The 25,604-nt window shown below is 43.1% G+C and overlaps 1 protein-coding gene across 1 annotated transcript in view; it reads left to right on the top strand.

Annotated features, from left to right (window-relative positions):
- The first annotated feature begins 1,202 nt into the window (after positions 1-1,202).
- The window catches only part of slc7a1b (solute carrier family 7 member 1b), a 61,868-nt gene continuing 37,466 nt past the window's right edge, over positions 1,203-25,604 (top strand). Inside the window, exons 1-2 of the mRNA XM_060944176.1 lie at positions 1,203-1,379; positions 1,470-1,615. The gene's annotated coding sequence lies outside the window, so the exon portion shown is untranslated. The remainder of the gene's footprint in view (positions 1,380-1,469; positions 1,616-25,604) is intronic.

Genomic DNA, 25,604 nt, shown 5'->3' with positions numbered 1-25,604 from the left:
ATAGACGCCGCCTTCTGCTTAGAATCATACGTCATCCTTGCCGCCATATTGGATGTGGCAAAGTGGAGATTCCTTAACCGTCTCTGGTATAGCGTCTAGACAGTAGCCGAGAATAAAGATGCCTCATTCATGTGCTGCGTTTAACTGTACCAACAGGTTTACCATCCAAACGAGATCACATGTGATTACCTTTCACAGGTGAGACTGGAAAAATACTTTTCATTGTATTTGGTCATTCTAACGTAATTTTACGAACAGATTTTCCTGACTTTGTGGCTAATATGAAGTCTCGTGCATAATAGCCGCTCGGTGAAACCTGTCTCCAAACAACGAAGTATTTCCTTCGTAACTACGCTGATAACACTTTGTGTTTTTGTCAAACATTGGGGCTTTGTATTCATTCTGAAGGTTTATTGTTATTAATATTGAATAAAAAGTAGGGGCGGCACGGTGGTGTAGTGGTTAGCGCTGTCGCCTCACAGCAAGAAGGTCCTGGGTTCGAGCCCCAGGGTCGGCGAGGGCCTTTCTGTGCGGAGTTTGCATGTTCTCCCCGTGTCCGCGTGGGTTTCCTCCGGGTGCTCCGGTTTCCCCCACAGTCCAAAGACATGCAGGTTAGGTTAACTGGTGACTCTAAATTGACCGTAGGTGTGAGTGTGAATGGTTGTCTGAGTCTATGTGTCAGCCCTGTGATGACCTGGCGACTTGTCCAGGGTGTACCCCGCCTTTCGCCCGTAGTCAGCTGGGATAGGCTCCAGCTTGCCTGCGACCCTGTAGAAGGATAAAGCGGCTAGAGATAACGAGATGAGATCTTATACGGATTTTATAAGGGAAATACGGATTTTGGAGGTTGGTTATACAGGTTTGATTGACCAAAGGTTGACATGTATGGGTTGTCTGTCAGCCCTGTGATGACCTGGCGACTTTCGCCCGTAGTGAGCTGGGATAGGCTCCAGCTTGCCTGCAGAACAGGATCAAAAGGCTAGAGATAATGAGATGAGATGAGATGAGGAGTTTGTTCAGAGTCACTTCTCCCATAGGACTCCATTCAAACAGAGCAGACCCTGGTGTCCCTGTTCGACCCGACAGCAGGGACTCGAACTCAGCAGAGGTCTGTAGTGTACTCCCTTCAAAGCCCCGCCCCGCCCCACTATGAATACATTAACATCTGGGTGTAGGTTACACTCTCTCAGGCTGTGCGGGAGGAGGCGTGGTTTCGGCCCAGTTATAGTAGAGTTAGAGGAAAGACTGGCTTCCTGCTTTACACTGAGTGCACGCGCCTTTTTGCGTCTCCTTCTTCTTCTTCTACATCGTGGTCTCGCGAGCGAGCAAACACCAGTTAATCTGAGCCAGGCGCCTTCGGAACACACGCGTTTATCAAGGTAAGAGATGAATTCATCCGTTTACATGATTTATGGGTTTTATTCAGTACCGGATTTCGTGTTTTTAATAGTTTTTTATTGTTCTTTCAGTTGATCTGCGGTCTCGCGCTGCCGCTACTCATCTCTTGTTCCTGTAGCTCGCGCGCATGGCCGGTGACCATTTTAGGAGCTGATGCAACACGCGCTTCGTCATTACGCAATCTGCTGCCGGAGTTACACACCCTGATACACGGCAGGTCAGTGCACACACACACACACACAGCTGATTGACCCAATAAATGCTGTGTCTTGATGGAATAATTGATTGCACACTTAATCTATGAGATAGAAGATGCTCAGCCTGCTTTATAATTACATACTGTAGATCATGGAGCCCATGCCCAGGTGGGATGTGAACACACTAACTCAGGGGTCACCAAACTTTTTTCTCCGGGGGCCACATTGTCGTTCCTGACTGTGATGGGGGGCCGGGGTCGGGTCAGCTATAGAACATAGAATTGTATGACCCAGACAAATATGACCACCAGCAGGCCTCATTGTGTAGTAGAGATTACTAGCCGGACACAGCCATCCCCACTACTATATCCCCACTGCTATATCCCCACTGCTATATCCACACTACTATATCCACACTACTATACTCTATCCCAGGGGTGGGCAATTATTTTTTCCGTGGGGCCACATGAGAAACAGAAAATTTTGTGGAGGGCCGGACCCAGGCCCGGCGCCATGGGGGGGCGAAAGGGGGCGTCGCCCCCTCGTGGCTACAGCCCCGCCCCCTCAACGGAGACTCAGATCACTTATGCCGCTTTTCCACTACAAACGCGGCTGAGCCGTGCCGTGCTGAGTCGAGCTGAGCGGGGCTGTTGGAGTTGCATTTCGACTACAACCGCGCTGAACCGTGCTGGCTGGAAGTGGGTGGACACATTGGGTGGAGTTAGCGAAAGTGGGTGGACGTCAGGTGATGTCGTTAAGCAGCGCAAACAGTGACATCAGTGATCTTTTAAGCGGTAGTCTCACGACCCGGATAGTAAACAATAAACATGGAGGACATGGAGTCGTTAGTGTTGCTGGTCTTGGTGCTGTGGCTTGTTGTCACCGACAACGTGGACAGATACTGGCAAGAGCGTATAGATGAGGCGAGGCGCATAAGGCTTCAGAAATTCTCGTAATTCGTAATTCTTCTCCTTCCGGGTTTGCGGTGTTTACAGATCCCAGCGTGCTCGCGGGGCGTGTGTGGGCATGTGAGGACACTCCTCCTCACCAATCAGTGCACAGGGGAGTGTCTGCTCACGCCCCCAGCCTCACTCGGCTCGGTTTGGCTCGCTTCAGCCCCACTCCAAAACGGTGTGAGTTTTAGGGGCTAAGCAGGGCTGAAGCAAGCTGAGTCGTGCTGGTTTTTGGTAGTCGAAACGCGAGTCGTGTCGGGCTGAAGTGAGCTGAAGCGAGCTGAAGTGAGCTGAAAAAGGGTAGTGGAGAAGGGCCATTAATTGTTTTCTTATGAAAATATAATGTATTATAGACGTATTAATAATTTGCATTTTCAAATACGAAATATTAAGTTGTTGAGCATTGCACAAAAATACATTTCACATAAATCACTACTGAAACTGGCACGGTAGAACAAATCTGATTGGTTGTTATGATTCTTACGTTGCAATCGTAGAATTCAACTGTATTAAGGTAGGATTATTTAAAAAAGCCTGAATTTAATATTAACCCTGTTTTAGACATATGTATCAATCCTAACTACTGGGGACTAGTTATTGTGGGTGTGTGTGTGAAATGCTGACACAGCCGCGCACACACAGACCTGTGATAAGGACGGGGCGGGGTCGTGCGGGCGGGCAGGCGGGGGTTTTACATGCACACTTACAAGTGCACTGTCTCTGTAATATCCTGTAATATGCAGTCAGTTTACGGGAGTAGTCTTTCCCCCGCCGAATTAAACCAATTCAATCACAATATTGTGAATCCATTTTCTTTCTTTGTAGGCTAAGTTTATCTCCGTTTATGGTGTATGTGTTCATATATGGTCCGCTTTGTGCACAAATAGCGTAAGAATATGTGTCGTTGACGTCACCCCCCATGCAGCGGGGGTGAAAATTCATCACTTCAGAGTGTTTAGTCCCCTACACGCCTAAACTGGGATCGCGGGTTAAGTGGTTCGCGTTGACTCGGTGTGAGTCAGGAAGGCTATTACTGGTGCAGCCGCGGGGTCTGTTGATTTTTTTAAATTATGATTTTGGCCGCCGAGCCAAGTACCTTAGACTTGCATTGACGTTTTGTTTTCATGCCGCGGAGCTATTTGTATGCATTTTAAATGTAAAGGACTTGCCTGTAGGTTTGTGTGTGTGTTATGTTTGGCATCTTTCCGGTTGTACCGCGTGTCTGTGAGAAAATCGGAGGGGAGGGGTAACAGGTGGGCACGGGGGCTGATAAAGCGCAACTGCCCTGGTAATATGTCACATGATTTTCCCGGACTAAAGCAACCTTCGGGGCCGTGGTGGTTTTGTGGTTGGCGCAGTTAATTGTTTGAAACACGTTGTCAGACCGCCATCACTACTACAGACTATATGAAAAATATTTGCCCCCTTGCGATTTCTAATTGCCCCCTTAGTAAACTGTTCCTGGCGCCGGGCCTGGCCGGACCAAAAGGCTGAATTAAATTCTGCATAATATTAATTGTATTTCTTTATATAAAGCAGTAAATAACATTGTTTTTACAAGCTGCTAAGACTGGTAAGAGTACGGAAAAAACGAGGTTGCCTTACAAAAAAATGTCATTTATTCAATCAAATTTCCCAAAACAATGGTTAACAAAATGTGAACGTTTGTACCATTTTTTTCCAGTCACATTCACCCCAAAACACAATAAAGACATCACAATATTGTCTTTCTACTCCACATATCAAGCAAGATACATCATATTATAATAATGATGCCCACATTTGTAGTCTAATCACCTCATTTGGTGTTTTTCAGTTTTTTATTTGTTCAGTGAGAGAAATCTAGTCTCTGTTGGTCTTTAACGAGTGCATCAGAGTCAGGTTGAATGTCTGAGGTGGAGACACAGCTGACAGATGATCATCAGTCGATTCGGTGTAGGAATCAGATCTACAGATCGGCTCGGGCTCCGGCGCCTGCTGGTGACGTCACATTATGTGATTGGCTGGACCGTTTGAAGGATGAAGTACAAGTTTGTGGTTGGTCTGGACAAATTACGGAAGTAGTTATCGCTGGATTAGGTTTTGTGGGATTTCATGTCATGTTCGTGTCGCGCGCATTGCGTTTTTGTTGAACACAACTTCAAAATAAAAGCAATGCACAGTCAGTCCATGCATGAGGTAAAATTAGAAAATATGTTTATTTTGTAATTTCTAATTAACCTTATGCGGGCCGGTCAGAATGAACCAAAGGGCCGGATGCGGGCCGTAAAATGCCCAGGTCTGCTCTATCCTCACTACATCTCTCATTTTCTCTAGCCGCTTTATCCTGTTCTACAGGGTCGCAGGCAAGCTGGAGCCTATCCCAGCTGACTACGGGCGAAAGGCGGGGTACACCCTGGACAAGTCGCCAGGTCATCACAGGGCTGACACATAGACACAGACAACCATTCACACTCACATTCACCCCTACGGTCAATTTATGCCGCTTTTCCACTACCAACGCGTCTGAGTCGGGCTGAGCCGTGCCGTGCTGAGTTGGGCTGAGTCGAGCTGAATGGGGCTGTTGGAGTTGCATTTCGACTACAACCGCGCTGAACTGTGCTGGCTGGAAGTGGGTGGACACATTGGATGGAGTTAGCGAAAGTGGGTGGACGTCACGTGATGTCGTTAGGCGGCGCAAACAGTGACATCAGTGATCTTTTAAGTGGTAGTCTCACGACCCGGATAGTAAACAATAAACATGGAGGACATGGAGTCGTTAGTGTTGCTGGTCTTGGTGCTGTGGCTTGTTGTCACCGACAACGCCAACAGATACTGGCAAGAGCGTATAGATGAGGCGAGGCGCATAAGGCTTCAGAAATTCTCGTAATTCTTCTTCTTCCGGGTTTACGGTGTTTACAGATCCCAGCGTGCTCGCGGGGCGTGTGTGGGCATGTGAGGACACTCCTCCTCACCAATCAGTGCACAGGGGAGTGTCTCCTCACGCCCCTAGCCCCACTCAGCTCGGTTTGGCTTGCTTCAGCCCCACTCCAAAACCGTGCGAGTTTTGGGTGCTGAGTAGGGCTGAAGCGAGCTGAGTCGTGCTGCTCTGAGGTAGTCGAAACGCGAGCCGTATCGGGCTGAAGTGAGCTGAAAAAGGAGTAGTGGAAAAGGGCCAATAGAGTCACCAGTTAACCTAACCTGCATGTCTTTGGACTGTGGGGGAAACCGGAGCACCCGGAGGAAACCCACGTGGACACAGGGAGAACATGCAAACTCCACACAGAAAGGCCCTCGCCGGCCACGGGGCTCGAACCCGGACCTTCTTGCTGTGAGGTGATAGTGCTAACCACTACACCACCATGCTGCCCACTACTATATCCACACTACTATATCAACACTTGATTCCTGGCACATATTTGTTTATCTTTACTAGTGGTTTGCAAAAGTAGTAATCGAGTCTTCACACTTTGTTTTAATTTGAAATACCACAGATATTCCATTTATTTATTTTCTAATAAAAATAACATCAAAGCTGTCAAGGTAAGAAACATCTGCCTAGTTGAGGTGATTGACACTGGCAAAGGTGAGTGGAAAATTATAAATTGTAGGTAGGCCTGTTGATATTATTAATAATATTAATAATAATTGTGTGCAGCACTTAATAAAGGTCAAATAAATAGGCCTATAAAATAAATACATTTAAAAAACAATGAAATTATAATAATATGAGCAATAGATCAATAGATCACAGCAGTTGTGCTGTGTCCTGCACGTCATTGCTCTCATCCATGGCCAAAGCAAAAAACTCGAATTCTGACGCTTTCTCATTCAGCTGGTCATACACGCTGTCCCCCAAATCTTCAGTTCGCCTGGTCATAGTAGGTGCGGAGGGACTCGCCGCGTTGAGCGCATCCTTCTTGTCGGGACACACCTCCTCGGCCACAGCAAGCATGCATACTTTAACAAAGTCCCCATCAGTAAACGGCTTTCCATGGGTAGCTAGTAGGTGAGCTACCTTATAGCTAGCTCGGACAGCAGCCTGGTTGATCTGGGTTTGGCGAAGGAATACATTCTGTTGTGCAGCCAGTCCGCATTTCATCCTCCGAATCCTGTCTTCTCTTATTTGCCCTCACAAACTAGCATACTCTTTGTGGCGGGTTTCGTAGTGACGACGCAGATTATATTCTTTGAAAACCGGCACACTTTCTTTACATACAAGACAAACTGCACGGTCCTTACACTAAACGAAAAAATAATCGGTGTTCCACTGTTCTTTAAAAACTCTGCACTCTCTGTCAGCTTTTCGCTGACCGCTAGCCATTTTGCTGTCCTGAACACTAACAGTTCTCTGTGCGTGCGCTGCCTGTCACTGCTTGATCGCGAGCATATGACGAAAATTCGGAAAATATGAATAGTTCATTTTATAACTAAATATCAATTTTAATTGATAAAATCAACAAAATACAAGATGCAGACATGTTGTTTGCCAAAAAGCAATTTAAAAAAAATAGGCCATGACCACTTTTGGGGATTGTCTCATAGGGCCGGTTCAAGTGGTGGGGGACAGAGGGGCTGTCGGGCCGGTCAAAGGGGGGTGGTGGGCCAGAGTCGGCCCGCGGGCAGTAGTTTGATGACCCCTGCACTAACTCATCATGTACAGCAGGCGATACAAGAACACATGCAAACTGGAAAATACCAAGCTAGTGTGATTAACGCACAAGGCGTGTGTGTGTGGGGGAAACATGAATTTCTGAAATTCAAATCTAATCCACCAGCCTCTATAATCATTTTGGTATATAACACTGACAGAAAGTCCCACATAGGCACAATGCCATGAACAGAAGCAACAAAGGTACAATATAAACGCCAGCTTGGTTTGGTTTATGTGGCCCTCATCTCATCTCATTCTACAGGGTCGCAGGCAAGCTGGAGCCTATCCCAGCTGACTACAGGCGAAAGTCGCTAGGTCATCACAGGGCTGACACATGCCCCTTTTCCACCAAAGCAGTTCCAGGGCTGGTTCGGGGTCAGTCCTTATGCCATGTACACACGTAGCCGGGTATTTTTAAAACCGAACATTTTTCCCCCCTCCGTTTATAAAAATGTTTTATCCACACCACCTCGTCTTCGAAAAAAATCCCTTCCACACATAACCGAACATCTGCGTTTTCAATCACATTCATAAGCATTCCAAACCTGTAGATGGCTATTTCCCCAAATCCTACCCCCTAATCACATCGCCTGTGCTCTTGGAGCAGTAGTTGGGCTTCTAAAATTAAACATGTAAATAGCACCTGCACAATAATTAACGCTTTCAAGGCACTACTCCGATCCATTACTCTTTAGCTAGCCGCACACTATGCCGATTTTCAGCGTACCGAGCCAACTGAAGTCGCGAGTCAGGCGTAAAGACTAGTTTTCGATTGGTACCGACTCATCTCACAGCCGATTCGAAAAACTAATCGGGAGCCAGACTGATCGGCGAGAGTCGCTAGCAATAGCCAATCATATCTTTTGCATATAACACGTGACATCATTAAATACAATTTCTAGCGTGAGAAATACGTGTTGGTAGCACCTAATGCAGGTATATACTGTAATTCCATAGACTGAAGCTTTATCCATAGACACAGTGGGCTGGAAAGCCACTCTGCTCAAGTTGTGTGGCTGAATTCCAAATCGCTTTAACTCCCCTATATAAGTGCACTATTTAAGGTTGGGAATAATAGCTCATGCAGCCTAGATAGTGCGCTACATATTCCGTGTTGTGTCATTTGTAATTCAGCCTGTAGCATCTTCAAGTGTTGGATTTAACAGTAACTATATCCAATAGCTAATCACAAAGCTATTAAGTTGTCACATGTCGCTTCAATCGCGACTGCACTCGTCAACAGTCGGGGGATATGTGCGTGCCCTGTCGGGAGTCGGCTCTGAAATGGGTCGGTTCGGTACCGCGTGGATCGCCGTGGTGTGTGGCTAGCTTAAGTCCATGCTTAATCTGGCTTCTGCAGTAAACAAAGGTCGCACGTTTGACGTCAGGGCAGAGTTGTTGTCATTTTTTTGGCGCAGATTGTGACGTTCTAAAACGCAAACCTCCGGTTATCTCTGTCTACACGAAAAGGCATACACGGAGTTTTCAAAAATCTTCACTTTGCCCGGAGTTTTTTTAAATATTCGTTTTTGATGTGTTTTCATGTGGATGACAGGCCAAAACGTAGAAAAATATCTTCGATTTAGCAGATACCCGGCTACGTGTGGACGGGGTCTCAGTTTGGAACCGGGTTTTCTGTTTCCACTGAACAAAGAACTGGCTCTGGGCCAGAAAAACCGGTTCCAGGCTAGCACCAGCTCTTTGCTGGGCCAGAGGAAAGAACCGCTTGCGGGGGGGGAGTTGTTAAGACCAACAACAATCGCAAGACTGCGAAAGGTCGCCATTTTTAAGCGATGAGAAGCAGCAGCTGTACAAACGGGAAGTCATCCATTATTGTTGTTGTTGCTGCTTCTTCAGTGTTGTTGTTGCTTCGATGTTCGCGCCAAGGTTTATGCAAACGCAGCAACATAACTGACGTATACGGCGATGTAATGACGTGGCTCCCCTTAGCACCGCGAGCTATGGAAAAGCAAACTGGTTCTCAGCTGGCTCGCAAGTTGAACGAGTTGTGAACCAGCACCAGCCCTGGAACTGATTTGGTGGAAAAGGGGTAACATAGACACAGACAACCATTCACACTCACATTCACACCTACGATCAATTTAGAGTGACCAGTTAACCTAACCTGCATGTCTTTGGACTGTGGGGGAAACCGGAGCACCCGGAGGAAACCCACGCGGACACGGGGAGAACATGCAGACTCCGCACAGAAAGGCCCTCGCCGGCCACGGGGCTCGAACCCGGACCTTCTTGCTGTGAGGCGACAGCGCTAACCACTACACCACCGTGCCGCCCTGTTTAGGTATCAGTCTCTGTGATTTTTTTTTTTCCTTTTCTTTGTGTCTTTGGGCAGTTGTATATCTAGAAAAAGGGGCAGCATGATGGTGCAGTTGTCTCACAGTAAGAAGGTTCCGAGTTTGAACCCAGTGGCTGATGGAGGGGCCTTTCTGTGTGGAGTTTGCATGTTCTTCCCGTGTTTGTGTGGGTTTCATTCAGATACTCCGGTTTCCCCAACAGTCCAAAGACATGCAGGTTAGGTTAACTGGTGGCTCTAAATTGACCGTAGGTGTGAATGTGAGTGTGAATGGTTGTTTGTCTCTGTGTGTCAGCCCTGCGATGACCCGGCAACTTGTCCAGGATGTATCCCGCCTCTCACCCATAGTCAGCTGGGATAGGCTCCAGCTTGCCTGTGACCCTGTAGAACAGGATAAGTGGCTACAGATAATGGATGGATGGTGTTTCAGTATCAGTCTCAGTGTGATTTTCTTTTCTTTTCTGTACCAGTCCATTAGTGTCTTTGGGCACCAATACAGTTGTATATCTAGAAAAAGGGGCAGCATGGTGGTGCAGTTGTCTTACAGTAAGAAGGTTCTGAGTTCAAACCCAGTGGCTGATGGAGGGGCCTTTCTGTGTGCAGTTTGCATGTTCTCCTCGTGTCTGCGTGGGTTTCCTTCGGATGCTCTGGTTTCCCCGACAGTCCAAAGACATGCAGGTCAGGTGAACTGGCTACTCTAAATTGCCCATAGTTATGAATGTGTGTGTGTGAGTGCGCAGGAAGGAACTGGCCATCCTACTGCTGCAATTCTGGCCAAGTCAACCAAAACATCGTTCGCCTCAAGCCCGGAGCGGGTTCAACACTGATGACGACGACAATCTAGAAAAAGAAATGTAAAAAAAGGGCTACTTTTACAGTTTACTGTACCGCATATTCAGAAATGTGTCATGCGGTATATGAACCATGAATGAACCACTTCTCTTTTGTAGGTGCAATAGGCTTATCAAATCAGTCTCGTAAAAAGGGATCAATCTCATAAATTCATTAATCATTAATTCAAGTGTCTAATAGTTTATAGCTAAACTATTAAAATCAATGGAATAACTTAGTGATATTGCTATAGTTTAGTGAGTATTGTAGCCCTAATGTAATATGTTTACTCTAGATCTATAACATTCATATAACAACCAAATGGGTGAAGGCAATTAGAATACTTGTTTGGCAGAGGTTGGCATTCAGTGGATGTTGTAGCAATAAACAGGACACAGTTTATTCCAAAGATCCCATTTATTGAAATAGCTGACATGAATTAGCAAACTAATACTGATCAGATATAGCAACAGTGGCAACCAAGGAATAATTCAATATAAATGGTGATACAATGTATACAAATAAGAATCAGTAGTGTATATGATAATTAAGGCACTAATGGTGATCAAAAGTAATAAGCTATATGGGTCCGTCTCAGAAACTGGTCTCTCATTTGGGACATTATGGTCAAAAAATAAATTTTCTAATTTTTTTTTTTTGCATTTACCTAACACTCAATGTTTCTTTTGTCATGTCTCATCTCATCTCATTATCTGTAGCCGCTTTATCCTGTCCTACAGGGTCGCAGGCAAGCTGGAGCCTATCCCAGCTGACTACGGGCGAAAGGCGGGGTACACCCTGGACAAGTTGCCAGGTCATCACAGGGCTGACACATATGCCGCTTTTCCACTACAAACGCGGCTGAGCCGTGCCGTGCTGAGTCGGGCTGAGCGGGGCTGTTGGAGTTGCATTTCGACTACAACCGCGCTGAACCGTGCTGGCTGGAAGTGGGTGGACACATTGGGTGGAGTTAGCGAAAGTGGGTGGACGTCACGTGATGTCGTTAAGCAGCGCAAACAGTGACATCAGTGATCTTTTAAGCGGCAGTCTCACGACCCGAATAGTAAACAATAAACATGGAGTCGTTAGTGTTGCTGGTCTTGGTGCTGTGGCTTGTTGTCACCGACAACGCCAACAGATACTGGCAAGAGCGTATAGATGAGGCGAGGCGCATAAGGCTTCAGAAATTCTCGTAATTCGTAATTCTTCTCCTTCCGGGTTTGCGGTGTTTACAGATCCCAGCGTGCTCGCGGGGCGTGTGTGGGCATGTGAGGACACTCCTCCTAACCAATCAGTGCACAGGGGAGTGTCTGCTCACGCCCCCAGCCTCACTCAGCTCGGTTTGGCTCGCTTCAGCCCCACTCCAAAACGGTGCGAGTTTTAGGGGCTAAGCAGGGATGAAGCGAGCTGAGTCGTGCTGTTTTTTGGTAGTCGAAACGCGAGCCGTGTCGGGCTGAATTGAGCTGAAAAAGGGTAGTGGAAAAGGGCCATTAGACACAGACAACCATTCACACTCTCATTCACACCTACGGTCAATTTAGAGTCACCAGTTAACCTAACCTGCATGTCTTTGGACTGTGGGGGAAACCGGAGCACCCGGAGGAAACCCACGCGGACACGGGAAGAACATGCAAACTCCACACAGAAAGGCCTTCGCCGGCCACGGGGCTCGAACCCGGACCTTCTTGCTGTGAGGCGACAGCGCTAACCACTACACCACCGTGCCCCCCACTTTTATCATGTTTAATAAGAATAAAGATAGCATCTTGCTTTATCTGGTCTCCACTGTGGAAAACTTTTTTGATTACAATTCAAATGCTTTTGTAAAATTGATTTACATATAAAATAACTACATCATGAAGAATTAAAGCCCCTCCTTCACATATGAGTGAAAATATTGAATAAATTTTCTCTTTTTGATTGCTTGGGTTAAAAATGCCAAGTTATGATGACTGAATTGATTCTTCACTTAAATATGAATAATATGATACATTTTGGGTATTTGATATGGCGAAATAGGACACAATGGAAAACTCGAGAACACACCGGAAAGATGAGAATAACGGTGGTGATAAAAGAACAGCGACTGTACCGGCTGAAGGTTGCACGGGTCTCTGCTGCGGTGCGCGAGCAACGGGACATCACTACCGCACCGGACGGAGCGGGGGCAGGGCAAAATGACTGGCCGTAGATTCTATCCAAAAGTTCGATCTAAATTGACCAGGGTTGCAAAATATTGGCCAAAAATATGCAAACACTACGAAATATGAAAGTAAGATGAAAAAGAAACATTCTATTGCCTTATACTGCAAGACTAAAACAAAATAAAACTGTCAAAACTCCCCTTTTCAGTGATAACGTCCGAACAGATTACCCGCGTAACAGAAAGACCGCAAATGGAAGCACGATCGACTTCTAACTGTTGGAGTGGAAAATTCCATTCTACACATGCAAATTGTTAATGTGTGTCCTTCCCCGCACACAAATAACACGCTACGGTAAAAAATAGACCACAACTCATTTTATAGCTCAGAAATTCATTCAAGACCAGCTACCATCGTAACATATTCTGTAAGAAACATATTCTATACCTAACATTCAGCTTTCGTTTTAAAAAACAAAATCGCAGATTTATAACTAAATGTTTATATGGCATAGTGATTTTAAGTTACTATTTTTGGTGAGGTAGTGACCTCGACCCTGAGGCTTTCCGTTTAGCTCAAAACACACGATCGTATATTTCGGGTATGCGGAGAATGGAGTTACAACGGTGATCAAATATTTTGCATGATGTTTTATTACGGTTATGATTATTCTGTGAGCGCACCAATCCTTAGGTGTATAAAGTTACAACTTAAAATACAATTAGTGATAACTGTAGACTTTTCAGTGGACTACAACCTTTTTACGGAAATGCGATGTCGTCAACCATTTGTCATGTCCCAGATCAAGCCGTCATTTTTCCACAAATTTGCAGAATTTTTGCCAAATTCTGAATAGAGTATTCACATCAAAGATTTAATTTTATCTGTATTATTTCTTTCATAATTTTATTTCAAATTAAAACCAACATCACCATTCAAAACCGTATAGTTTATTGACTGTGAGTATATTTAGTGGGGTACCCCCACAGTACCCAGTTTCTAATACCCCTTTTCCACCAAATCAGTTCCAGGGCTGGTTCGGGGCCAGTGCTGGTGCTGGTTCACAACTCGTTCAACTTGCGAGCCAGCTGAGAACCAGTTTGCTTTTCCATAGCTCACGGTGCTAAGAGAAGACACGTCATTACGTCGCTGTATACGTCAGTTACGTCGTTGTATACGTCATTACGTCGCTGTATACGTCAGTTACGTCGCTACGTTTGCATAAACCTTGGCGCAAATATCGAAGCAAAAACAACGCGGAAGAAGCAGCAGCAGCAATAACAACAATAATAATAATGGATGACTTAGCGTTTGTACAGCTGCTGCTTCTCGTCGCTTAAAAATGGCGATCTTTCGCGGTCTTGTTATTGTTGTCGGTCTTAATAACTCCGCCCTCCCCCGCTGACGTAAGCGGTTCTTTCCTCTGGCCCAGCAGAGAGTTGGTGCTAGCCTGGAACCGGTTTTTCTGGCCCCAGAGCCAGTTCTTTGTCAGTAGAAACAGAAAACCCGGTTCCAAACTAAGCACTGACCCCGAACCAGCCCTGGAACTGCTTTGGTGGAAAAGGGGCAAAAGACAGACCCATATACAAGTTTACAGTATAGGGGCGAGTGGATGTTAAAATGTAATCGGGAAATCACGTTTGTGTGTGTGTGTGTGTGTGTGTGGAATGTGAATGGAATGCGCGAGCCTTGTGCCAGCCCAGAGGGAGATCGCGCGAAAGAGGAGAAACAAAGGAACTGTAGTTTAAACTAGTCTCGGCTAGGCCTTAAACCCAATTTCTACTCAACCTTAGCTACTCCTGAAATCCCAATGTTGAGAAGTGTAGTACGATGGAGGGAGTTAATAAGAGAGAGAGAACGCATGCACAATCTAAATACAGATAGTGAAGTAAATCAAACAACACGCGGTCTAAGACCGACTTTCATGTGAATCAAAATGCGTACATTTAAACCATGAATGAATTCAAATAAACAACACTCTTCACATTAACTAGCCACAACTAAGACTAACAATTGCCCAGATGCCAGCCTTACTTGAGATCACTCTTGTTTGGTCCAGATCCGATGATCTGGAAGGAATCTTGTTTATAGTTCGCCCACGTTGAGAAAGGGAAAAGGGATCCGGTCGCCTTTTCTCTTTGAAATACTGCGTGGGCTGCAGTAACTAACCGGTTCAGTTATTATTACAACTCAGCGAAGGTCAAATACATTGAACTTTGACTAAAGGTCTGGTATCGATGGCTCGTTCTTTGTTTGTCCTTCTGTAGCACCGATGCATCGGCTTCTCTTTCACGCGTGGAATCCACCGCCAGAGAGAAAGAATTTCGATTTCGCCACAGGTTTAAAGCACAGTCATGATGTCACTGTATTTGGTATCTGGTATCATCTCTGTATCCGATACCATTACAGGGAGTCAGAAGAATGGTCGGAGATAGAACATGGCATCGAGTACAGGGATTGGTGTGTTCAATGCTGTACAGTGAAAGGGAGAAGATGGTTCATAAATGGTTACTATGGCTACGGGCATGGCAATCCTTCCCTACACTTTGTATCCATGAGTAGGTTAGGTTAAAGTGCATATCCTGGACCAATTTCGTGGGGTTTTTTTTTATATGAAAGAATGTCCCTTTACACACTCATTCAGAAGGGTAATTTTGCACAAGGCCATCTGTCTACAGCAGAAAAAAATAAAATAACAAAACGCGTCTGGAAAAATCCCAAGGGAGTCTGGAGCCAGAGTCGTGATGTCACGTGCGGATCCGCTAGCAGGCTGCGCGAGCTTGCATGGATTCAATGCACAGTCTGTGTAGACCAAATTTAGCAGCTAGCAATTTTGCATTGAAATATCGAATTGTCGCCTGAGTTTCTAAACCCATGGATTCATGTATCAATGCTCATCTATCTATTGTTACATAAATCATATTTTTTCTAATCTCTATTATGTATTTATATATTTCTTCATTTAGAAGAGTACTGGCTACTGTAGGAGAAAGATTTCATAAGCTACACACATGGAATCGGCTAAGCAGGGTTGTATATACATTTAATGTGTTTGACCGGTCCCAAGATCTCAAGCCCTGACACGCATATCCCTTGATGCATGTGAAGTAAAATGTAAAGAAAATGTGACCTTGGGCGCTGTGTGAGACGGCTGCCTCTCCAGTAGCTCTGTAGTTTTTAGCTCTTTAAACCTCTTTTTTCCACCTTTTTACTTTTCTGCTCTTCTTACGAAGACATAGTGTGTTTTTCTTCATATCCCATGGATATTTTTAACTTTAACACGCAACCAGGAGCCAGTTTTCTCGCTTATTCAAGAGAGGAGCTGCTGGCCCTGAAAACAATGGGACGAGCCGGGATACGGCACCCCATCCAGGCCGAGCTGAGGAGGAAACCCAGGGGCTGCAAAGCCGGGGCTAAGCTAAAGGCTAGGCTACTGGCGCTACAAACCATCCATTCCCTCCATTATCATGGGGAATTTGAACTCACTGCCGAATAAGGTCGACGAGCTAGCCACACTGAACAACCAGCGGATTTACCGGGAGAGCAGCTTATTTATTTTTAGGGAGACATGGCTAACACACCTTGTACCGGATGCTAACGTGGACTGCTAGCATCACCATCTGTGTTTACATCCCTCCGAGGGCAAACGCAGCCACTGCGTGTAAGGGGATTCACTCTGTCACAGCAAGGCTACTTGGATACTTTGGCTGCTTTTTATCAGGCTGTGGACGATATCTTTTTAATTTCCCTGAGGGAACCCTCCCAAAGGGATCGATAAAGTTCTATCTAATCTAATCTAAGTGTATTATTGCCCAGCGCTTTCGTGTGGTTTACTTTTGTGTGTGTCAATAGATAACATTATTTGTGTACCACACAAATATAGGAACACCTAATTTAGAGTATAGTCTCTCTTATTTCTTACCCTGGCAACAGTCAACTTGTGAATGGCCGATTTTGTTGGTCCTCGGCTCTGTTGGTCATCGGCTGCTTCCGGGTGCCTCGCACGAAGTGCTCCCATTTCTCTCTCATTGTCCGGTCTTTTGGAAAACCAACGCTGACGTAGGATTCAGAAGGAGGTGTCCCGCAAGTGACGTCACGAAAATCAACGTTTGCCGGGAAATTCAAATGCCAAGTTTTTTCAGAGGCGGACCAATTTACCTCAAATGGCTTGATTTCAACTGAATATTTCTGGTATTGCACAAGGTAAAAAAAAAAAATTGCACAAAATGCAAAATGTGATAGATATTTGACCAAAGTTTAATATAAAATAGGAGAATTACATTGATCTTGGGCGGCACGGTGGTGTAGTGGTTAGCGCTGTCGCCTCACAGCAAGAAGGTCCTGGGTTCGAGCCTCGGGGCCGGCGAGGGCCTTTCTGTGCGGAGTTTGCATGTTCTCCCCGTGTCCGCGTGGGTTTCCTCCGGGTGCTCCGGTTTCCCCCACAGTCCAAAGACATGCAGGTTAGGTTAACTGGTGACTCTAAATTGAGCGTAGGTGTGAATGTGAGTGTGAATGGTTGTCTGTGTCTATGTGTCAGCCCTGTGATGACCTGGCGACTTGTCCAGGGTGTACCCTGCCTTTCGCCCGTAGTCAGCTGGGATAGGCTCCAGCTTGCCTGCGACCCTGTAGAAGGATAAAGCGGCTAGAGATAATGAGATGAGATGAGACATTGATCTTGCTCCTGAATTTACCCATGATATGCCCTTTAAGGTTTGGGTTAGTTCCTTCACATAGTTCCAGCGGTACAGTAAAGTGTAAATTCCCCCCAGAAAGTTTTGGAGATTTCTTTTGATAGTTCATTCCTTTTTTGAAAGCAATAAAAATAATTTTGATTTTGATGAGTCATCCTGTACTAGTCTTGGGTTTGTCCATTTAAACCTGCCAAGTGTTTCAGCATGTCTGTTTAAAAAGGAAACACATTCACATACAGAACCATGGCTCTTAAAAGCCATTTCACATACTTGCCAACTTTTCCGATTCACATGGTAGTCTGCCTACCGCTTTTGACAGGTGAATATCACCTACCACTTTTAGTTCTAAAAAATACCGCATTACAAAATAATCCACGAACACTTGTTAGATTTCCTCTTCTGATCTTGCTTCACCTGTTTTCAGCACGGGATACAAGAATATAGCGTCAAATATGGCGCGATAATGATGTGAATCTATATTGTATCACTTTATCGTACCATTCCATTGGTTCTCGTTATGGTTCTAGCCAATCGGCAGTGAGGTCACATATTACAATAAATTGTGCCAGTATTTGTAAAAACCAAACACGTCCAATTTCCTGATCAGTTTTCTTCAAATATGGCACTCAGCGTGCAGGAGAACGCACCATTTTACACTTTTTCTCAAAATTTTCCAGGGAAGCATTCTCCTTGAAGGAATGCAAGCTGATCATCTGATCTACCACTTTTCATTGTCTAGGGTTGGCAAGTGTTCATGTCAGTTATGTTGAGACACAAGTCTCACATGTTTGTCAATAGCTGTGTTTACTGTCATCACATTTTAATTTTATGTGCCAGTCCATTGTTAGAATTAACTGAGAAATCTTTAAAGCCTAAAAGAGTACACTGTGGTACAAGGTTCTGTTCTGGGTCGGGTATTGTTCTCCCTTCATATCCAGCCCGGGGACATAATGCTGGTTTTCACCTCTTTGCTCAGGTAATAGCATAATAATGCTGTTTCTGTGTCTTCTGTGCTGTTGTATCTATCATTTTCTCTTGGATGAATAGAATCTTTTTCTCCTAAAGTCTGTTTAAAAACCGCTGTACTAATGTTGGTCTGCCCACAGTAATTGGGCAATTCTTCAGCAGAGAGGCCAGGATTATGAAGTTATTCAGATTGCCTTAACTTGTCAGCTCAGTGATATTGCTAAAGTATGCAATCCAAGGCAAAATGTACTGAAAACCATATTTAAAAATCATCACCCCAGTTAGAGCAACGTTGCTTCAGAGAAATCTTGGTGTGAATTTTAGGAAATGAAAGTTGTTTTTTTTCTGACGTAATTCTGTTGCTGACTTTTCTTTCCTCATAAAAGATTTTGTGTCCAGAGTTAAACATAGCCAATTTTTCTATGCTTTTTAGGGTCAGAAGATACCCCATACAGTGTGAAATTTTTTATTTAATACCATTATCTTGAGTACTGCACCTAAAAAAGTTGTTGTGAATGTAATTTTGGTCCTGAAATTAGGCTGATGATACATCAGCCTAATTGGGTAGTAACACCCTAACCCCAGTGTTAAGTTATAATTAAACTAATTATTGTATTATTTGAGAAACCTCTAGCTAAAGTAAGACCGATATATCAGTATAATTACTATGCTAATACATCCTCCTGGGAACCAGGCCATCCTTAAAAAAAATCCGTTTCCTGTCCACCGGGTGAGCAAAAAAATTTTCAGTCGGGAGGGAGGGATTTTTTTTTTTTTTTTATATATGGATGGATAAGAAATCGCAATGCTGTTTGATTTTTCTTTCAGTACTTTTTTATTACAAAAGCAGACACATTTAATAAAATATGACGGTTTAATCAACTGAAACTTGTACAAAAACTTTAAGTTAGCATTTTAAATGCTGACTGCAACATTTTCAAAACTTTTACAAAGGTACTTAAAATGTCCGACACACGGACTTTTTGTAGTTCTAAATCGAGCGTTAGGCCTAGTTCGGATGAAATTACACTATTAAAATGATCACTGAATGATTTGTTTTTCTGAATCTTTACTATTTTGTTGTTCGCTAGAATACCATTTTGCGATTTCACACTTAAGCAAATGTTTGAAAACTCCGGATCTCTTTCCTTCATGGTGGCTGCCATTTTTTTGTGCCGCATGGCGCATGCGCAGAGCTGATTCAGTTCAGAGTGCGCGCGCTCTCGGCGGAGGCAGTAGTGTGTCGGAGGGAACAGAAGCAGAGATAACGCTTATTTTGTCTCCGGTAAACCAGTCTTCTCTCGTTCAATTACGTGCTGGCATCAAAAGACACCGTTGGTTGTAAATGAAACCAAACTGAGTCGTTGGAGTGTATTTTCATACACAAATGGAGAAATGTTCGCTGAGTGTTTAATTGTGTAGCCCCACTGCAGACCGTTGTCGTTGTTAATTCATAGCATGCTCAGCTGCGTGAATGTGTCATGCACCGAAAATAAGAGATTTACAAGCCAGGAACGCCTCATGATGCAATACGCAAGAAAAGAAAGAAGATTTACTGCCATTTTACTTTGTATTTGAGTAAAGTGAATAAATTAATGGTCTGTGGAAAATACATTTAATCCTGGGAACTGCGTGCACAGGAGTTTTTGTGTTTACTCCCCCCCCGGCTGGCTACTTATTTGTCATGGCTGGCTAGTATGAGCCTTAGTGGAAAGCCCTGGGAATGCGTAAATGTCAAGTTCGATTTTAGATTTACGAACCCCCAAAAAATGTCGAAAAACCAGCATTAAAAAAAAAATTTCAACCGCACAAACGGCACTCACCCGGCCGGTGGACTGGAAACGGAACATTTTTAGGACTTCCTAAAGTGAATGACGCATGAAATGGAATGACGAATGACAGGTAGTAAATTTGAACAATAAATGGTCCCTTGTCATTCAGATTCTTACAAATGGAATAACGATTGAAATCTTTAGTTTTAGACCTCCCTAGGATAAGATAAGTGGGTGCTTGGTGGGACATCAGCTTTTACAAATGGAATGACAGGGTTTCTATATGTATTGACTTACTTTGAGCTAATGTTGTCAGTGATATCACCTTTTACAAATGGAATGATAAGGTTTCTAGGTGGAATGACATACTTTGAGGCAATGTTATCAGTGATATCAAATTAACAAATGGAATGACATTGTTTCTAGGGTTAGGGTTAGGTTATAGGTGATATCACTGATAACATTGCCTCAAAGTATGTCATTCCACCTAAAAACACTGTCATTCCATTTGTAAAAGGGGATATCACTGATAACATTAGCTTAAAGTATGTCATTCCACCTAAAAACACTGTCATTCCATTTGTAAAAGGGGATATCACTGATAACATTAGCTTAAAGTATGTCATTCCACCTGGAAACGCTGTTATTCCATTTGTAAAAGGTGATATCACTGATAACATAACCTAAAAGTATGTCATTCCACTTAGAAACAGTGTCATTCCATTTCATGAGCTGAAAGCATGTCATTCCACCTACATTTCACTTGTTATTCCATTTATAAGAATCTGAATGACAAGGGACCAGCAACCCTCCTAGTCACATGATATATCATTGGAAAGCTCAGGATGTACTCAGTTCAGATAAGAGCATATTTCATTATGGAAGTACGGTGGACTGTTCCTTTAAGTACATTTTCACACATGATGCATGTTTCCCAATTGTGACTGTATACATGTGTGGACTGACCTGAGCCTACTTTACTTTGTGTTACTTTAGGCAATTTGGTTTGTGGAACATAAAAATTGTCATCTTGAAGCAACTGTTAGAAGCATGACCAAAAGGTGGCAGCAAAAAAAAAAAAGGAAGATTTTTTTTCAACTAGTCGTTCTTTTTTTTTTTAATTACAAAAAAACCCCATGCTGTTCTGTTTGAGAGAAAGTGGCTGTGACCTTCATATCCGCTCTGCCAAACGGTGTTTTACACTGAAAGGTTGTGTAGCCGCGGTGTCATGACATTTGTCAATTAGGCCAGTGTGTTCTGAGTTTGTGTTCTCAGTGTTATTTCAGCTATGTGATTGAGGGGTGGTGTTTTGACTTGTCATGTGCCCTTCAATATTCAATATTAGCGTCATGACACAGTAGCTGTGTGTTTTGAATCCCAGTAGCTTGGTAATTTTAGCCCATTATAATCCTACCCATGATGAGTAATGTCAATTTTGCCATCTGACTTTGAGTAAACTAAATGTGTGCTTCGGTTTTCTAAAACTTGATTTTATACAGTAACTCTTTATTTATCTTTAAGAAATAATCAGGTTGTGGCTCGTGACTATGGGTTCTGCTTATCACAGTATTGCTATAACTCCTGACAGCTCTGTCTTTCTGAGAAGGCACATTTTTAAGGTTTCTTGTTTATTTTGAACAAATTTGAAAGAATCATATGTGTTCTCATAATCCTGTAAAGATAACTGCTCCACATTAACAAGATAAGTTTATCAGGTGTGTTTTATTTATATATATATCTCCTCCTGAGAACCAACCCATAGACTTGTGTCCTCTGTAGTTGACATTTGTTTTACGTACACACCCTCTTACCCTTTCAAGCTATTCACTTGAATCCTGGTGTCTTGTAAAGATATATATATATATATATATATATATATATATATATATATATATATATATATATATATATATATCTGATGTCCTCACCCATGCCTGCATTCCACGTTACTGTTCCTAACTTGTTCATGATAAACTTCTGTGCTGTGTCCCAACCCTGCCCACATTTTATAATTTTTTTTTTTTAATTTAATTGCTTCTGGAAAAGTAACAAGTGACATTCCATTGCATTTAATGCAAAGTTATTTTGCATTTCACCATTGATTAGTGGAAGACCAGAATATCACGCTATTCTTGTCACGCTTAAAACATCAAAGACTATATTACATTTTGTTCATGTAATGGAAAATGTGTGTTGTGCAACAGCATGCTCCACGCCAACACCTGGTTTTTCATACTGATTTCCATTGACGTCTGAAAAGGTCCCCGATAGATGGCTGTTAAAGAGGATTTTTGTGTGCTGCAGTGATAACCTCACACGTCCTTCTTTCTGAATGTTCCCTTTTTCTTGTATAAGGACATTGTATGTGCAACTGGTCTTTTTTATATATGGTTGGAAAATACAACCTCGGAAAAAGTTGAGACGGTACGCTGAAATTGAAATTAAATCTAAAAACAATGATTTGTAAATAATCTTTGACCTGTATTGCACTCAAAACAATACAACAGCACATTATTTGATGTTTTACCTCATTAATTATTTTTTCCCCCTAAAATAAACGCATTTCAATTTTGATTCTTGAAACACGTTTGCAGAGATGCCTACTAGTACGGATTGGCCGTATTTTGTACGGAAAAGTTACGTAAATACGATGTTACGGCAAACAGTGTTATTCTGTACGGAATTATTATAAAGTCTTAAAAAATTCCAGTGAGTTGTTTTTAAATGTCCAAGCGACTTTTTCAATCCATGCGCGATTCACGGCTATTTATTTTTACGACAACCGCACATGCTGTGTGTGACACGCGCAGATACCGCACATTTGTTCGTGCTATTTTCACTTGACATCACACACGCATGGTGCTGCTTCTCAATAGTGGAAATGAAACGCTCAGTATCGGGACAAGTGAAACACAGGTCTCCGGTGTTCCTCCCACGATATACGGTAGAATGGCCGTGCATTACACCCAGTCAAAAGGGCAATGGATACGCACACTGCAAACTGTGTAGAACTGACATTAACCTCACTCATGGTGGTCGCGATGACCTGCACACAGCATGTCAACTCCAAAAAACATATGGAGTATGCTGAAATGGCGAGTCAGGCGGAAAGTAAATCTGGGGGTATCCAGCAGTTTTTTACGAAATCTGTGGATGAAAAGACACAGAATGTGACACGTGCGTAAAGCATTTACGACTTTGTAATGTTGCCATTCCTTTTCACAACACTTAAAGGTTATAGGCAATGGTCAGAGGTGAAACGTAGAATATCAACTTTATTGTCTAGAAAAACGACCCAAAAAGCGAATTCAATTTTCCTAGTGTCTAATTTGCACCCTAAAATTGAATAAAACGGTTAAAATATCGTCGCTGTCAGGTCAAAACCTGCTATGTGACATTTTTCCTTTTTTACAGGAGACGTAAAAAACTGAATAAAACTCTGAAATAACAAGCTGAGAAGCCAGTAAAAGTTTACTTGTTCTATTATTAGCTTGGTCAATATCCATCAAAATAGCTACCGTATTTTCCGGACTATACGTCGCTCCGGAGTTTAAGTCGCATCAGCCAAAAAATGCATTATGAAGACGAAAAAAACATATATACGTCGCACCGGACTATAAGTCGCACTTTTTTGAAGGGTTATTCTATCCATGGAATCTGTGATTGTATCTGATAAGCGGCGCGTGGTTACTGCGCGACTGCATTGTTTATTTAATAAACGAACAGCTGAGCAGTGATAACGCGCCCTTTGCCCTGTAAGTAGCCTATAGTCTGATTATTTTAAATATCTACTACTATCTTTAATACTATTACTATCGTAATAGTATTAAACTAATAGCCTATATTTGTATTATAACTAATATTAGTAGCCTATTACTGATGCATTAATCAGTTTGCTTTTAGAATATTTTTACCGGTAGGGCTTATCACCCCCCCATGGCTCTTTCATCTTTGTTATTAAAGCTGTAGTCATCATCGAGGAGTGTCATTCTTCATTTTTGTCGAATTTTATTTCATCAAATCAGAGGTCAAGTAGGCTATAGGTATATCATCTCCAAAGACAGGTACGGTAGTAAAAACAACCGTCTAGTGAAAAAAAAAACAACAACCGCTTTTAAATCCCCTACTTAAATCCTTAAAATGAGTCATTTAACTCATGTCTTGTGTGATCTGATCTCCAATGGTGAAATAAACCGGTTGTGATGAGTACAGTCTGTTATTTTAGAAGATAAATGTAATATATAATTTAATATATAGACTAATAAAAATGAATATTTTATAATATAATATCACGACATATTACTGTCTGTAACTGTTTGTCACTAAAGCGTTTTCTAAGATCATAATGTCTGATATTATTATTATTATTATTATTATTATTATTATTATTATTTTACACACACAATAAGCGCGTGTGCGTAAAGTTATAGTAAACCATCCCCCGCCTTTTTTTTTTTTGAGTCGCCGGACCCACCCACCTCCTGCATTCCGGGACCTCCCACTTCACAAATTAAGCACTGCCTAAAATCATTATATAACTTATTTAAATAACTATAGGCCTATCATTAATAATAAAACACAGGTCAATCAAGTTTATCAAGCTGATGATTTCACTCCAAATCAGCAAATCCATTGAATTCCTCATCCTCGGTGTCGCTTCTGAACAACTCGGCCAACTCCAGCGGCAGACGAAGCGCCGTTTCCTCTTCTTCTGCGTGGCTGTCGTCAGACTCAGCATCAGCTCCAGTTATTCCGCGGTGAAAAAAAAAACAAAAACATATATACGTCGCACCGGAGTATAAGTCGCATTGCCAGCCGAACCATGAAAAAAAGTGCGACTTATAGTCCGAAAAATACGGTAATTGCAGTATTATATTAGCGTAAATTGCAAAAAAAAATCATCCTTGAGAATTGACCTAAATTGTCACATAGCAGGTTTTGAACTGACAGCGACGATATACTGTTTTGCCCAATTTCCGAAGGTTTGTTTACATCTCATTTATGCGCACTTTCACCACCAAGGGGACCGTTGTCGTGACGTCATTTAAGGCAAACAGACCGGGAGCAGCTCTGTGTTTACTTGCAAACCGAGCACACGTTTACGGACTTTGGTCGTGAGAGGTTGTGTAAAATGTCTAATAGCGATTTTGAAGTAGGAACTCAACAAATTGAATATCGAGAGGTGAAGCCATATATGTATGAACCGATGGCCGTTGCGAAGCAAATTGGTGAATGTGGCTCACTGGTTTGACCGTGCGGCCTCGGAATCGGACAGCGACTCGGACGACTCTGATCGTGGTGACCCCAGACCTCAGCAAGACTCGCGCCCAAACGATTTATCGTGGTAGTTATGATAAACTCTTACTTTCGTCGTAATACTAAATAAGAGCCCTTTTGAAGAATAATTAAACCGCCCTCCCTAGTGGATATAGGCAGTGGTTACTGGACAGTGCGCCGGTAGGCCACGTTAGCCTGCAATCCGCGGCATTATACTATTTATAGCCGACTCTAAGCGAGGAAATATCCTAGGGCTGTGCGATATATCGAATATACTCGATATATCGCTGAAAATTCTGTGTGCGATACATAAAATTATTATATCGTAACTATTGAGTATTTTATGGTCATCTTCCGACTTGCGTTCGTTTCATGTTTGTTGTGTTTGTTTAAAACCTTTCCCGGTGGTTTTCTCCCTGTCCCTCAGG

This window comes from Neoarius graeffei, chromosome 17, assembly GCF_027579695.1.
Source record: "Neoarius graeffei isolate fNeoGra1 chromosome 17, fNeoGra1.pri, whole genome shotgun sequence".
Taxonomy (NCBI): Eukaryota; Metazoa; Chordata; class Actinopteri; order Siluriformes; family Ariidae; genus Neoarius; species Neoarius graeffei.
Note: the sequence above shows the minus strand (reverse complement) of the source record. Positions and strands in the feature narration are given on the sequence as shown.